The sequence below is a fragment of the Helianthus annuus genome, chromosome 9 (genome assembly GCF_002127325.2).
Source record: "Helianthus annuus cultivar XRQ/B chromosome 9, HanXRQr2.0-SUNRISE, whole genome shotgun sequence".
Classification (NCBI taxonomy): Eukaryota; Viridiplantae; Streptophyta; class Magnoliopsida; order Asterales; family Asteraceae; genus Helianthus; species Helianthus annuus.
In genome coordinates this window covers 50,077,933-50,094,312 of record NC_035441.2, presented here as the reverse complement: position 1 = coordinate 50,094,312, position 16,380 = coordinate 50,077,933, and the positions used below count along the sequence as shown (strand labels likewise).

The window sequence follows — 16,380 nt, the reverse complement described above, 5'->3', positions numbered from 1 at the left end:
CTCCAAGAAATACACATCCTACAACCTTCTTTTGAAAATCATAGTTTGGTTCTATCTCATGCTAAGTTTTTAAAAGAGTTAACCACTAATCTTAATATCAAAGAAGTAGCAAGTGTTAATTTAACTAAAGATCAAACTTCACTAATATAAGATGAACAAGTTGAATTAAACATAAAACAGGTAATATGTTTTATTCAAAACATCTATATTAGTAACATTTCAATAGACAAAGATCTTTGTGTTAACATAATATCTAGCAATGTTTTCGAAAGCTTAGGTATTGGTGATTTCCTTCCAATCAAAATTCTTATCCTCTTGGCTAATTAAAATATTAAACATGCTACGGGAGTGATTGAATACATTCTCATTCAAACGCAACAAACGGTTGTACCAAACGACTTTATCATCTTAGATGATGTTGCACTTGTGTTGGGACAACCATTCATAAAAATCCATCAAGCTTTGCTCAAACTAAAACACCAAAATCTTCCCACTAAACTTGGTGTAGGATCGTTTTCTGACCCGAACGAGTCGATCAGAAGAGTTTATCTCTAAACGAAAGGCGGAAACAGACGTGTAGAGTTCAATTCAGCAAGATTCACACTATAAACTGTTGTATGATTGATATAAAGACGTTTTACAACCTGACAACACTTCGGCAGCACTTCGTTGCACAAGCCGGAAAGTTACAAATGATGAAAGTTTGAAAGGTATTTATAGGAGGGACCCTTTAGTTTGAAAGTGACATGACACTTTCAAACGGACAAGGTACTTTTCAAACTAAACCCTCTTCAAACTAAACCCTTTCAAACTAAACCCTTTCAAACTTTCAGCTTCAAACTTTCAGCTTCAAGTGTAGTAAACCGAGACTCGATATAAGACGAAGACGACAGATGAATGCACCAACAGACTCCCCCTCAGATGTTGACGAGTCTTAAGTGTCGAGTCTTCAATGTCTTCAGTCTTTATCAGTCCTCTCGAACTCTTTGAAGCATATGACGTTGTAAGAATCCTCAAATCTTTCTCTTCTCTTTTCATCATCATCAACAGACTCCCCACGAACAATCTTTACTCGGATGTCTTCAGACTCCCCCTTTCGATATGCTGGGGTCGCAGTCTGGCATATTGAAATTACAAAGTCTTCAGGTATCGGAACCTGGCACTCTATCTTCAAGTTCAAAATCAAAACCTGGCTACACCTGCACATTCTTAACCCAGAAGTAAATTTTCTAAATTTAACAATTTAATGAATGCACTAACACTGACTCTCTCTCATAAACATGTGTATCAACTACAACTCTTCCTCAGACACTCTCTATCAGATCATTCACATATGATGAACCACTTGTTGATTTAAAAACTATATCTTGACAAATAGAAGCACTCCCCTTCACAATAATGTCATCATGTTTAGCACTCGGAATTTTGATAATCAGCTTTCCAACATCAGATTGTCGAAAATCGTTTTGAATTTTCTGAAAGAAAGAAACTAACACTACTTTGGAAAGAAAATGCAGAAAATGAAATATTTACAAACATATTTTTGTGAGTTTGTGTAAGAGGATCATATCAGTTTATGAGACATGTCATTAACACCGTTAAGCTGTATTACATTTTCAGTTCTAAACAATTTACCTAGATCGTCAGTATATCGGTCCACTGGAATTTTCACACAAAGTTCAATTGATCAAAGATACGATATTAATGTTTTAAGAACTTAAACTTATCCGTGTGTCCCACTACTTGAATATACTCCCGTATCCAGATCCCAATATTCAGTCTTACAGGTGAGTATACCACAGCTGATATCTGTATAGGGGTTAGATGCGAGGGCCGTGAGAGCTCAGGTCGATACTTCCGTATACGCAGAGAGATGACGGCTTCGACTTTTGGTGTGTCTTCTTTAGAGGATCTTTTAATTTCAACAGCAGCGACTATCAATTTTATTGTTTCATCAGCATGCTGAGGGTGAAGCTATGTTTCAAGCTTTTTGCGGAAAGCATTATCCGGGGACTAGGTCAGTACTTCCATACAGCAGAAGTCCCGGGATAATACCCCTGATATCACTGAGCATAAAGACCTAGTATCTCAGAATAAGGGACCTTTCAAACAAGATTTCAGTGGTTACCTATATATCTAAGTTTGTGTTAACCCACAGAACAAGCAAGTTTGAACTTTTAGATTTATATCTCGTCACAATTTACTAAATATGTAAAAACCTATTGACATATCCACAGTAAGACTGTTTATCACATATTATCTTTCCAATTCTTTAGCATGTTGTGACAGCCTACTGACGTACTATCATTTCCTCTTTTCACAACGAAACTCATTTTTGAATTTTATCATGTTTTTGGGTTTTTCAAATTTTCTAATGTTTTTTGATTTTCTGAAATTTTCTACTCCCCCTAAAATGCAAACACATTAAAGAAATTTGAAAACTACTAGACTCTTGACCCATTTGAAAAATAAAAAGTAAAACAAACTGTACAGAAACTTGACAACTGACATCGAATCACATCAAATCTCCATTCACTAGGCATAAACAATCTGAACTCCCCCTTTCAACAAACCATTTTCTCATTTAGATTACAAAACACTTAAGTTTTCTTTAATCAAAATGATTTTTCCGGAAAATGAGTTTCTTTTTACCATTTTTAAGTTTACCACTTGTGAAGCATGGGGATATGGTTCATCATCTTGTTTATCAATCTCATATGAATAGTAAATCAAGTATAACTTAGTGTCCCTGATTTACCAATTGCAGTTCAGAAACCTCTGTATCACTTGTAAACATAATCTCTTCAAAGTATAACCAACAACTACCACTTGTAAGTAAAACCAAAGAATACCACTTGTACTTGTAGGTTTTCCTGTAGGAATGAGACATCTACAGAAACCTCTTTACCACTTGTCAAATTAGTCAGAAAAATGCCGATTCCTGCTTCTCAATTACCAACCTGGAAGCTCCGGCGTAGTCCTTTAACCTGTAAAATTCATACACTATTCAAAATCTTTCAAACAAACTTTTCAAACACTAGAATGATGCTGATTCCTGATCCACGATATAAACTTGGGATCTCCGGCGAAGTCCTAAGACTTCATGGCTTTCAACTCTTGCGCAGTGGGGTTATATGTTGCCTTTTTAGTCGCATAAAAATCTTTAACCCCCTTTGCTTTCCCATTCAACATTTTCCCAAAAATTTTCTTTACACTTCCATTAAATGTTTTCTCGACATCAAATTCTTTTTTCTCAGTGTAAAACTGTTTTGAAATATCAACTTTGCCAATTTTCTTTTTAACTTCTTCAAATTTCAATGATGGAAACTCATCATCATTCATTGAAATTTTCTTCTCAACCTGTGGCTCTTCTGGCTTTGTGGAACCAGATTCATCGCCGACATTTTCATCATTCCTTTTAACAACCCACACTTGGTTGTCTTTTTCTTTCTTTTTTGTAAAAATTCCACTTCGAACACTCACCAACCTCATATTTTGAATTTTCAAAAATTTTAAGTCTATTGGTTGGTGGTTCAACATCAACAACTTTTTCTTTTAATTTCTGAGAAACTCCCTGTTTTGTAATTGCATTTGTTGAACAGTTCCATGCAATGTGACCAGCTTCATTGCACTTGTAACAGGTTTGAGTCTCTCTTTGATAAACCACTTCAGTTCCATTCTTCTTCCTTTCAGCAAGAAACTCTTGATTTGACTGTCTACAGAATGGTTTCTTCTGTTCATCTTCTGAGCTTCCACCTGACACAAATTCTGTTTTTGTTTTAGAATTTTTATCATTTTTATAGTTTTCTGGTGGAACAAAGCCTAATCCTTTCTTTTTGTAGCTACGATTTTGGTTAAGTTTCTTTTGAAAACCAAAACCAGAATTGTAACCATTTTTCTTGTTTAGACGTTGTTGAACTCTTGAAGTGTACTTTTTAGGTTTTTCAGTAAGATTTAAATCTTTTATTTCAGAAATATTGATTTCTGTCATTTTGAAAACCTTTTTGATCATGTCAAAGCGAACACTTCTTATTGGAAACTCTTTGTTGTAATATAATTTGTCAGAATCATTCAAAGTATAAACTACTCTGAATGTTTCATCATTCAAACTCGCTTTTGATAACAAAAATTCTTTACTGTAAGACCGTTTAACCAATGAATTTTCACTGTTGACTGACGAATTTGACCCTTCACACCCAGATTTTGACTCGGACTCCTCATCAGTATCCAACACCTGATCGACCACCTTTTTAATTAACTCAGACTCATGATCGGTATCGGACGAGGTAAACATGACATCAATGTTATCTGGTAAAACGTCAGTTGTGTCGGTTTTTAGCTTTATATTGACTGCTTTCTCAAGTTGCTCCTCATTTGGTTTTCTAGGAGAATACCCTTCCCAGATTGGAGGCGGACACTTGTTATAGCTAACAGTCGGTTTCTTACCACAATCTTTCTTCTTCTTTGGTTTCTCGTCTTGAAAAGCTTCCATTCCTGCAATAGTTGGGTAAATAAGACCAATGAGATAATCAGAACTAGAATAACTTTGTAACAAACGTCTAATTCTCTCATTCTCGATCTTTTCTGTCTCCAACTCTTGCTTCCACTTAGCACTTTCTTCGATGTAAAAGTTTATAGCTTTCTGCTTTGTCATCATAACTGCATTCATCATCGTCAGTGCTTGTTCTCTTTCTGAGTTTGTCTTTTGGAGACCAGTTACTGTTTTGTTCAAGACATCGTACGATTCTTTCACGTAGTTGAGGTTGAACAGTAACTGCTCTTTCTTCTTCTCATATTCAGCTATTATCTCATCTTTTGCTGCACATTCCTTGCAGGCTTCCAAACACTTTGTGCAAGGCTTGACAACTTCAACAATCTTCTCAACCTCGATTGTTTTCACAACTTCAATCACCTTTTCTTCTTCTTTTACCTTCTCAGCTTCAATTACTTTCTCAACTTCAGTAATCTTCTCAGCAACACTTTCAACATTTTGAACATCATCTTCAGATTTCTTTTGTTGTTCTTAAGCAGCTCTTTTCTCCTTCAGTTTCTCCAAGCGTTCTGCAAAATAGAAATGAAAACTTTCAGGAGAAAGATGAGATTTTGCAATATTGATATGTTTTTCTTCCTCATCATCACTGCTACTATCAACTGGTGACTGATCAAATTGTACAAATTTTTCAGAATCAGCATCTGAAACACCAGAATCAGATGGTGTTTGATCAAATACAACTTCCTTTTCCGAAGTAACATCATTCTGAACACTCTCATCAGCACTCTGTAAACTTTCATCAGCACTTTCTGAGCTTTCATCAGACGTAACAGATTTTTCATCCTCACTCGTCACATTCACTCCAATAGACTTCATCCAGGTAGCAAACATGTCTGGCTCTCTGACAATCTTGGCGATGAAGGCTTTGAACTCTCCTTTTTCATCAACGAACATATCCCAGCTGAAACCTTCAAGTAGTCTCTCATCATCTTGATCAACTATACAGGCTTTGCTGTCAGGAGATATGTATTTGTCCCAGCTAAAGTCCACTAAACACGCTCTCTTAGAATCTTCAATCTTCCTACCATGAGCCGTCTGTGAATCTTGTGATTGACCAACCTGCTGATAAATGGCTTTCCGGTAGTAATCATCTTTACCAAATGGATTCTGAGCACCGCTAGCTTCTCTATTCTTGCATTCCCGTTTGAAATGGCCTTTCTCCCTGCATCGAAAGCAAGTAACTTTAGATTTATCAAAACCTAAAGTAGATACATGAGCATCAAGAAAATCATTTCTCCCGGTAATCGTTTTGAACTTTTCAGCACGTCGAAGAACACTTGCAAGACACCATTTGATATCCATTAATTCCATCTCTTCGGCGTCTATTTGGTCGTAATCTTCTTTAGTCAGCATGGGATTTCCGATTCGACCAGCCACTAGACCCTCATAAGATAACAACACGGAACCAAGTAGAGCCATGTGGTCTTTAGTAGTATCCTCAGAAAAACTTTGACCTTCTGGGAGATTCAGAGCTATGTTGCACTGAATCACGTAGCCAATTCCTGTCTTTGTGTTTTGTGACTGAAAACTTGAATTTGACTCTTTAGGATTAACACTCGGAAATGATGAGAATCCGCTGCTACTCTTGCCAGAACCCTGATCAGCCTTTTCTGATGAATCTCCAGCACTGAATGCAGTTTGGATTTTCGGACTTCTCTCAGATTCTGGAACTGGAATGCTACCTTTGTAGTACATCTTCACGTCCTGTTGACCACTCGGACTATTCATCCTAGCGATCTTCTGCTGTTCCAGATCCTGACTTTCGATCTTCTCTATGAACCGAGAAATCGTTAGATCATCATACACGCCCGTATTCTTTAATATCATCAAATATGTTCCCCACTCTTTCTGCGGTAGTGCATCAGCAAGTTTGTCTACCCACTCTTCACGATCTTTTGTAACACCCAACATCGACATTGATCGCACTAAGTGACAGTATCTCTCAATCAGCTTCTTTGTGTCTTCACCCGGTAGGCTGCTGAACAGATCAAACTCCTTTTTTAGCAACGCCTTTTTGCTTTTAATCTTATTCTCGCTACCTTCAAACTTGACTTTAAGTGCATCCCAGATTGATTTAGCAGTTTTGTCGTGCTGAAGCAGTATGAATATGTCTTCTTTGATTGCTTGCTGAAGAAGACTGATCATCATTTTCTCAGCTTTGTACATAACCCGTTCTTGATCTGTGAATTCTGATAACTCTTTGATAACCCGCAATTCTGTTCGAGGCAACACATATTTCTTCAGAATACATTCCCACGACCTAAGATGGTTTGCCTGAACCCAGTTCTTGAATCTGTCTTTCCACCCGTAGTATTCTTCGATACTCATCAATTTCGGGGGTTTCTGGGTGGTTCCCGTCTTATTTTCTAAATTCATAGCTTGAACAACTGCAGCTGGACTAGACGGTGTTGCAAATGCGTTGTAGAACTCGGTATCCATGTTTCTTTTCAAGAAATCACAAACTGTTCTTTAAACGAGCTGGTACACAAATCACCTCGAATCAACTGGATCACCTCGTAAGACACCTGACAACAACAATCAAACAAAATGATCAGTGTAAATGGACAGAATACGTAAAAATGTGTACCGATTGAATCGATCTAGGACACGTAACGAAGATTTGTGGACTCGTTTAGTGAATTCCGCAAACTGAATGAATGAACTTAGATCAAATAGACCACGAAATATGGACTTCCAATGAATCGCAAACAATGAAGTTCACTTGGGCAGACAACAAACAATGATGATTGGGCCTCAAATTTCAATAACCCGACAACACTTTGGGCTGCAAATGATATGAAATAACATGGGTTGAAGCACTTTAGTCGATTTATAATTTGGGCTGATATAGTGAAGTACTTTGGGCTGCTTAATCTCGATCACATGGGCTGACAACTTGTTTTGTAATTGGGCTTCTAAATCCACGGCGAAGATAAAATTCAATTCAATTGATTTTGCCACAACCCACAACAATGATTGTGATATATCTGATTGGGCCGCAACTATGAATTGGTGGACGATAACTTTGACAATTGATTCACAAATAGCTGACACCTTCAATTATTGCACTGACTTGTTTTTGTTAACCAAATGCACATGGGCCGATTATAGTGATATACCCAAACACTTTTAATAAGTGGATTTTAATTGGGCCACACACAACACATGCAAACAAAACACATGTAATCTTGAATTCTTATTTGGCCGTTCAATTTACTTAACCTACAACTTTCATTGGACCTTCAAAATGTGTTGGACTGACAACATATCCATCGATGGTCAACAACATTTAATAAAACATATTGACACATGATCATTGGGCCGATGTCATGAATCCCTTTGATTGGGCCGAGACACTTAAAGATACTCAAACTGTGATAGGGCCATTTGATTTAGTGGACTGACATAATGCAGATCACATGCAAACTGATCAACTCCATTTAATGTTTCACACCAATCAATGTATTTTTCAAACGATGTGTTGGTTTCAAACGGTGCACTTCAAACGATACTTTTTCAAACGGACACAACCCAATGTTTCAAACGGAACCAATTTTTCAAACGGTAAGTTCAAACGGGATGGCTGTTTTTCAAACGAGATGGATCAATTTCAAAAGAGACAGTCCAGTTTCAAACGATAGGTTGCAGATTTCAAACGGAAAGCTAGGCTTCATTCAAACGGACACCAGTTTTCTGTCCATTTTTACCACTTTTACTTCAAATTTAGATCTGATATTCACAAGGATTTGTCAAAATACAATTACGCACACATTGTGAAAGTTTCAGCCAATTTTAACCGTGAAAAACTTTAATTTTCGAAAAAGAAAGGTGTAGAAACAGAAATCGCAGCTGAATTGTATAGAACTCTTCTTCTGGAGCTCTGATACCACTTGTAGGATCGTTTTCTGACCCGAACGAGTCGATCAGAAGAGTTTATCTCTAAATGAAAGGCGGAAACAGACGTGTAGAGTTCAATTCAGCAAGATTCACACTATAAACTATTGTATGATTGATATAAAGACATTTTACAACCTGACAACACTTCGGCAGCACTTTGTTGCACAAGCCGGAAAGTTACAAATGATGAAAGTTTGAATGGTATTTATAGGAGGGACCCTTTAGTTTGAAAGTGACATGACACTTTCAAACGGACAGGGTACTTTTCAAACTAAACCCTCTTCAAACTAAACCCTTTCAAACTAAACCCTTTCAAACTTTCAGCTTCAAACTTTCAGCTTCAAACTTTCAGCTTCAAGTGTAGTAAACCGAGACTCGATATAAGACGAAGACGACAGATGAATGCACCAACACTTGGGGCCGACAAACGAAAGTTTAATAAATCAATGAAATATCCAATTGGCAATGACGACCCCTTGGTGGAAGATGAAGTAGAGCCACGCGATACGAAGGAACAAACGACCAATTTGTTGATGAGGAAGCCACTACCGAACAAACCTTTTATCGACCGCGATGAAGAACCAAAGTCTAAGCCATCTATTGAAGACTCACCTTCTCTTGAACTCAAAGAACTTCTGAAAGGTTTAGAATACTCATTCTTAGATAATAAAGGTAAGCTTCCTATCACCATTTCCTCGTACCTCACATCTCTTGAAAAAGAAAAATTACTTAATTTACTTAAAAAACACAAAACGCCAATCGCATGGCAGCTAATGGACATCAAAGTGATTAGTCCTTCCATGTGCACACATAAAATCCTAATGGAAGACGACTATAAAGCTGTGATCCAACCACAAAGACGGGTTAATCCTAATGTCCAAGAAGTAGTAAAAAAGGAAGTCATCAAACTCTTAGACGCCAGACTTATCTACCCCATTTCCAATAGCCCATTGGTAAGTCCTGTCCAAGTAGTACCAAAAAGGAGGAACGACGGCTGTGACCAACGGAAAAAACGAGCTCATATCGACAAGAACCGTCACCAGATGGAGAGTTTGCATCGACTATAGGAGACTCAATGAAGCCACAAGAAAAGACAATTTTCCTTTACCCTTCATTGATCAAATTTAGAGAGACTATCCGGTCATAAATTCTATTGTTTTCTAGATGGATTCTCTAGGTACTTCCAAATTCCTATCGCACTGGAAGACCAATAGAAAACCACCTTCACTTGTCCCTACGAAATTTTTGCTTATCGACGCATGCCATTTGGTCTATGCAACACCGCTACAACATTCCAACGATGCATGGTGGCCATTTTCCACGATATGATAGAAAAGACCATTGAAGTTTTCATGGAAGATTTCTCTATCTTTGGTGATTCATTTGAACAATGCCTCGATAACCTTGAACGAATGATATCTAGATGTGAGAAGACTAACCTCGCCCTTAATTAGGAAAAGTGTCATTTTATGGTCACAGAGGGAATAGTACTCGGTCACAAAATCTCCAACGCAGGAATGGAAGTCGATCGCGCAAAGATCGATACTATTTCCCGACTACCTCCTCCATCATCCGTTCGAGCCATCCGAAGTTTCCTAGGACATGCTGGATTCTATAGGCGATTTATCAAAGACTTTTCCAAAATCGTTCGACCTCTGACCAAGCTACTTGAAAAAGATGCCCCATTCATCTTTGACAAGGATTGCATGATAACGTTTCTTGCCTTTAAAGATATGTTAGTAAAAGTACAAATAATGATTGCACTAGATTGGAAATTACCATTTGAAATCATGTGCGATTCTAGCGATTTTGAAGTCGGAGCAGTCCTGGGACAGAGAAAGGAAAAACATTTCCATCCCATATATTACGCTAGTAGAACCCTTAACGACATTCAAGAAAATTACACAACCACTAAAAAGAGTTGCTAGCCGTAGTATTTGCATTTGATAAATTTCGTTCCTATCTTGTGCTCTCCAAAACTATAGTCTACACAGACCATGTTGCCATCCGGTACCTCTTCAAAAAACAAGATGCTAAACCACATCTCATCAGATGGATTCCTCTCCTTCAAGAATTCGACATTGAAATAAAAGACAAAAGAGGAGATGAAAACATTGATGCTGATCACCTATCTCTTCTTGAAGACCCTGCTCTGGATGAGATTCGAGAAGAGCTCATCAATGAAAAATTCCCCACAGAATCCTTAGATATCATAGAATATAGAGAAGAACTTTGATACAAAGATTACGCAAACTACTTTGCTAGTGGCACTCTCGTCAAAGGGTGGTCATATCATCAACGAAAAAAGTTCTTCGCGGATGTAAAACACTATTTTTGGGAAGACCCATACCTTTTAAAAATATGTGCAGACCAACTTATTCGACGATGCGTCCATGGTCGTGAAGCAAGACAAATTCTTCGCCATTGTCATGAAGGACCATGTGGAGGACATCGCAGGATAGCCAACACCGCACGAAAGGTGCTGGCCGACGATACACAAGGATGCCTATTCCTTAATCAAAACATGCGACGCATGTCAAAGGGTAGGCAACATCTCAGCAAGAAATGAAATGCCACAAAATAGCATTCTCATTTGTGAAATCTTCGATGTTTGGGGTTTGGATTTGTTGGGACCATTTCCACCATCAAGAGGAAACAAATGCATCCTTGTGGTTATTGACTACGTTTCTAAATGGGCTGAGGCTGAAGCTCCTCCTACCAATGACGGAAGAGTGGTAGTAAAATTTCTGAAAAAGTTATTCTCCCTTTCGGCACTTCAAAAGCCCTCATCAGTGATAGAGGAACTCACTTTTGCAACTTGCAAATGGAAAAAGCTCTAACACGATACAGGGTATCTCACATCTCTCAACTAGTTATCATCCTCAAACAAATGGTGAAGCCGAAGTGACCAATCGAGATTTAAAAATAATCCTAGAAAAACTGTGGGTCAAAACTGAAAAGAATGGGCAGACAAACTAGACGATGCTTTGTAGGCATTTCGAATAGCTTATAAAACACCAATAGGTACCACACCATATAAGCTCGTCTATGGAAAAAACTATCACCTCCTAGTAGAAATTGAACAAATGTAACACCCCAAAAATCTCCATGTTGGATTTTTTGAATGTTTAAGTGTTTTAAAAGATTAGTTAAGTTTTAAATAAATGAAAGAAGTTCAAAAAGTTAGAAAAATTATACAAGAATGACAACTTAAAGAATACAAGGGCTGATTATGTAAATGTTGAAACTAAACAAGGAATAAAAAAAAAAGAAAGTGCAGTGTGTGTTGGTGGGGTGTGCGACGCAGGAAAGGGGAGGAGAGGGGAAAACCCTTCTTCTCCAAATCATCAAGAACTTATCAATTGGAGGCGTTTATGGATGAAATTCGTATGCATGTGATCGATTTCTCAATCATCTAAGGGTTTCCAACATGGGGTAAGTTAGATTTTATGATTTGATGCTAATTGATGGAATGGGTTTTGATCAATCCACGAAATTTAATGAAATTAAGCATGAATATATGTTAGAATTATCACATGGAATGTAAACTATACAAGATTTGATGTTAATTGATGTTTGAAGATGAAACCCACTTGGGTTAGTAAAAGTGGCGACATGGGTATGTCACCCATGTCCAATCTTTGTTTAAATTCTTCATATATTAGGTTGTATGTGATTAATCTTTGTTAGTTATGTTGAATTTGGTATGAAATTGAATTAATATTTTGTATGTTGGATGATTAAAAACAAGAACTAGGAAGAAAAAGTATGAGGAATACTTGTACATTATGTTTGGAAGGTAGTTCGCACACCAAGTGTTTGATGAAATGCCTAGTATAGGTTAGTATGTGTTATCACTTGTATGGAATGTTAATTAAATAGTAATGAAGGTGATCATGTATTATAAGTAGGAAAAGTGCTTAGTTATGATGTTGTGTACAAAATGACATGCTACGTGTATCGAGTAACAAAGCTGATTAGAATTAAAATTTGTTGCGCAACAGTTTTGCAAAAATCATATAAAATCATAGGAAGGACCTGTGAGGTCGAGCCTTATATGCTCAGAAAGCTATTTACACATACTACGTTTTGTGTTTGAACATGTTTGTTGAATTTGGATGTTAAACAGGCCAAAACAGTGCCCAAAGTCGGTAATACTGTTTTGACAGCAAGCTGTTTGGAAGCATTTCAGCTTCTGTGCTGATTTTGTAAAAATCATATAAAATCATAGGAATGTCCGATTGTTACGATCTTTATATGCTTAGAAAGATCTCTGAGTGTAGATCATTTCATATTTGAACATGAAGAACTGAATCAGAAGATAAATGGGTTAAAATGTGTCGTGAACAGCTGCTGCGCAGAAAGTTGCTGCACAAATTTTAGTATAAATATTCAGTAAAAATAGTTGTATTGTTATGCACACTTGTATGAATCATGAACTACTGATTTTAATAAATTATTAGTAAGTTATTTGATTGTTTTAAGTGTCTAAAACATTTACCAACTAGTTTATGCATATAATTGCACCAACGGGTCGAAACGGGTTGTTGATAGAAAATAGTAGAATGGATGTGTAAAAACCAAGGTGTTAAGAAATGGTATGAAATGTTTAACATATGAAGCAAGTTGCCTAACTTAGAAAATGTTATCATTCTAAGTATGGAGTTTTGAAAGAATAACGAACATGATGTAAATACATAATTATGCATGTTAGAAGCTCATGTATGACTTTTGTGATAATGGAATGATAAATTGTTAGATTGATTAGCATTGTAGTATTATGATACATGTTGAACTCGTTAAGCGATTGACACGTGAATAGAAGTGTGATTAGTGATGCGTATGATTATGTATACTAACTATTTAATGGATGTAATGGAATGAGATAATAGGAACGTGTCAAGGAGAGGTCAAGCATAGGAGGATAACGGGTCAAGATAAGGCAAGGTGACAAATACACTTATTGGAGTACTCGAGGTAAGTGAATTTCGATTCACTTTTTAGTAGGTTTAATAGATTTTAATACTTATGTTTATGAAACATCATGAAAGAACATGTAATAATCAGAAGTACAAAGCTAATAATGCCTCATTATTGAAGAAGGTTGTTATTTAAGCCGAAAGTAAATTGGTGGGTTTAAACGGGTCAAATTTTATGTGAATGTGTTGCGTAATGTAATGAAATTCGTTATGGTTAAGACCTTGGGTAAGAATTTTTAGTCATTTATGTAAGGGGAACATTTTCCGGACCATTAGGAACAAGTTTTATATGATTTGGTTGTGTATGGGTCAGGATATGGTAGTTTTAATGTTTAAAATGGAAGTTGAGTTGGGCACTACCGTAGCTTACGGTAGCCACCGTAAGCTACGGTGGGTTCTGAAGTCTTTCTGGCCACCGTAAGGCAGTAGCACTTCACCGTAAGGGTTTTATGGCCACCGTAAGCTACGGTAGCCACCGTAGCTTACGGTGGAGCTGTCGCGCCCTGCGTAATAGTAAGCTATGGCTTACGCGACCCGCGAGGGACCGTGCTGTTGGCTTTTTGCTGAAATTGTGATGTTTTGAGTATGGGACTTGTCTAAAAATGATTTTTCTAAGGCCACATACGTTATGTTAAGGATGGTTTCGTATATCAATGATGTTAAAGGTTGTCGGTTAGTGAATGAACGGATTGTTTCGTGTTAGTGTAGGAAATTTATAAGTATATATATATATGTATGTATGTATGTATGATAATAAGTATGTAGGTGCGAATGTATGTGTGAATGAATGTTCAATGCTTAAGACATATGCATGAACGTTATCAAAGTGCTCGAGTATTTATGGTTACTAATGATGTGCGTTGAGTTGGAATGTAATGTAGGTATGGGATTGTTGGCTTCATGAAGAAATGGAGCTGGATTTGGATAAGAGTATTTAAGAAAGCGCTTGGACAATTCCACGATTACTTTATAGAATGCTCTACGAAATTCTATTATATAGTTTAATGTTGTATGGTATGTTAATGACTAATGGTTTGGTTGTACGTGGTGTCCACAGGTATCGCTTGGGTTTTCTCTACATTTATTGAAGTGAAGCGGACTTAGTTCGAGTTGAGAGCAAGGATTGTACGGGGTAGAATGGTCACATAGTGTAACTCATATAGGTTTTGAAGTATTAATGTTATAAAACGTTATAAATCCGTTTTAATGAATATATGGCATTTCGCATTTGAACCTTCATGTGTTTGATATGTCTATTAAAGAACGAAATTTTTGGGCTCATGTTTTCCGTTGCGTCGAATTTAAGCTAATACGTATTAGGGTGTTACAACAAAGGGCTTATTGGGAATTAAAAATGTGAACTTAGATCAAGAGACTTCAGGGAGCGATCGCCTACACCAGTTAAATGAGTTAGATGAATTAAGAAATCAAGCATATTCCAACTCAGAAATCTATAAGGAACGCTCAAAAAGATTACACGACAAATATATAAGCGGACCTAAGGAATTCCAAGAAGGAGACCAAGTACTCCTCTTTAACTCTAGGCTACGTCTTTTTCCTGGAAAACTTAAGTTTCGATGGTCCGGACCTTTTACCATCACCAAGGTCTACTGACACGGTGTGTAACAACTGTCACTAAAATCAATAGTTAGGACAATAATTAGTCAATAAGAAAACCCTAATTGAGACACCCAAGTAATTCTACACTAGCCCTAAAATTTTCAGAATGATCGGAATCAGGATCAGGGCCCCTAAAACTCAAGGGGGGCAAACCCTAGTTGATAATAATCCAAATTATGACGTTGCTATGTTCTGATTGGTTAATTCTTTGAGTCACCCAAGCTACAACCGAGCCTAGGCAGCCTATGAATTAGACTGCTTAGCTTACGGACCGTAAGGGGTCAGGCATACGGTCCGTAAGCAGGTCCCAAAACTTGCTATAAATAGCCGACCTTGGGACTTGCACAGGGGAGTTAAAACGACGTAAGTAGCTTCTGTGTACGTCGAGTTCAGGCCATTATATCACAATAAACACACACACGATCACGAGGTGCTGCCGCAATTAGGGTAATAACTCGATCGCTATTACGATTCAACGTCCGATCGATTATAACTATCCAACGATTGTCCGAGTGCTGCTCAAATTGAGCTTGTACTTTGTTATTCATTGTGATTTCAACTTGAATGTTTGAGTGTTGTTCGAATTCGGACTATGCTCTGTCATTCGTTGTGAATCCATTGAATTGTTAAGTATCGCACTTTATAATAGTTGTGAGGGTTTAAATCTCGTGAATTGACGTAACTGCTGAATTAGTTACTAATCCCGTTTGTGTGTGCATTGTTATTTAAATTAGGTTAGAAGGCTAATCAGTAAAGCTTATACTCTGCTCGTAAATCTGCAATGTGAGTCATTCCACTTTTATAAACTCTTTTCTCACAGTTTGTGAGTCATTCTCTTTTTATCAACTGTTTTACAAAACTCCCAATTATTTTCAAAGTTATAGTTACAGTGATTAAGTCTATGTAATCACCAAGTTACAGCCGGTATGTGGGGTTTTGTATACATTACTTATTTCCCGTCACACTTGGACAAACGGGTGGCCAAGGGGTGATCTGACCACAGTCACAGACACCATTGGACAAATGGGCTAGCCAATGGATGGTCGAGTGACAAATACTGTGGGTAGTTGGTTTGATATCAGAAACATTGTAATTCCCCTTAATACTGTAGATTATAACAAATGTGTCGTTTTCAGTAAACTAAATGATTCACTCAGTATTTCCCCTCTGACAAAACCTTTTTCAAACATGTTTCAGGTAATCTGGTATGAGCAAAGAAAAGTGCCGAGGAGCACTCCCAGCTTAGAAAAGTGGCTCAATGTAAATAAATAAATGAACATGTTTTGAAAATAAAGATTTCCCTGAGAAATCGCATTATTGTAAATTTCGGGA

The 16,380-nt window shown here is 37.2% G+C and overlaps 1 long non-coding RNA gene across 1 annotated transcript; it reads left to right on the top strand.

The window, feature by feature from the left end:
• The first annotated feature begins 11,599 nt into the window (after positions 1-11,599).
• Positions 11,600-14,697, top strand: LOC110877583. Its single transcript, XR_004866219.1, has 3 exons — positions 11,600-11,884; positions 13,342-14,358; positions 14,486-14,697. It is a non-coding gene; the product is annotated as an uncharacterized LOC110877583 (long non-coding RNA).
• Positions 14,698-16,380: the final 1,683 nt, after the last annotated feature.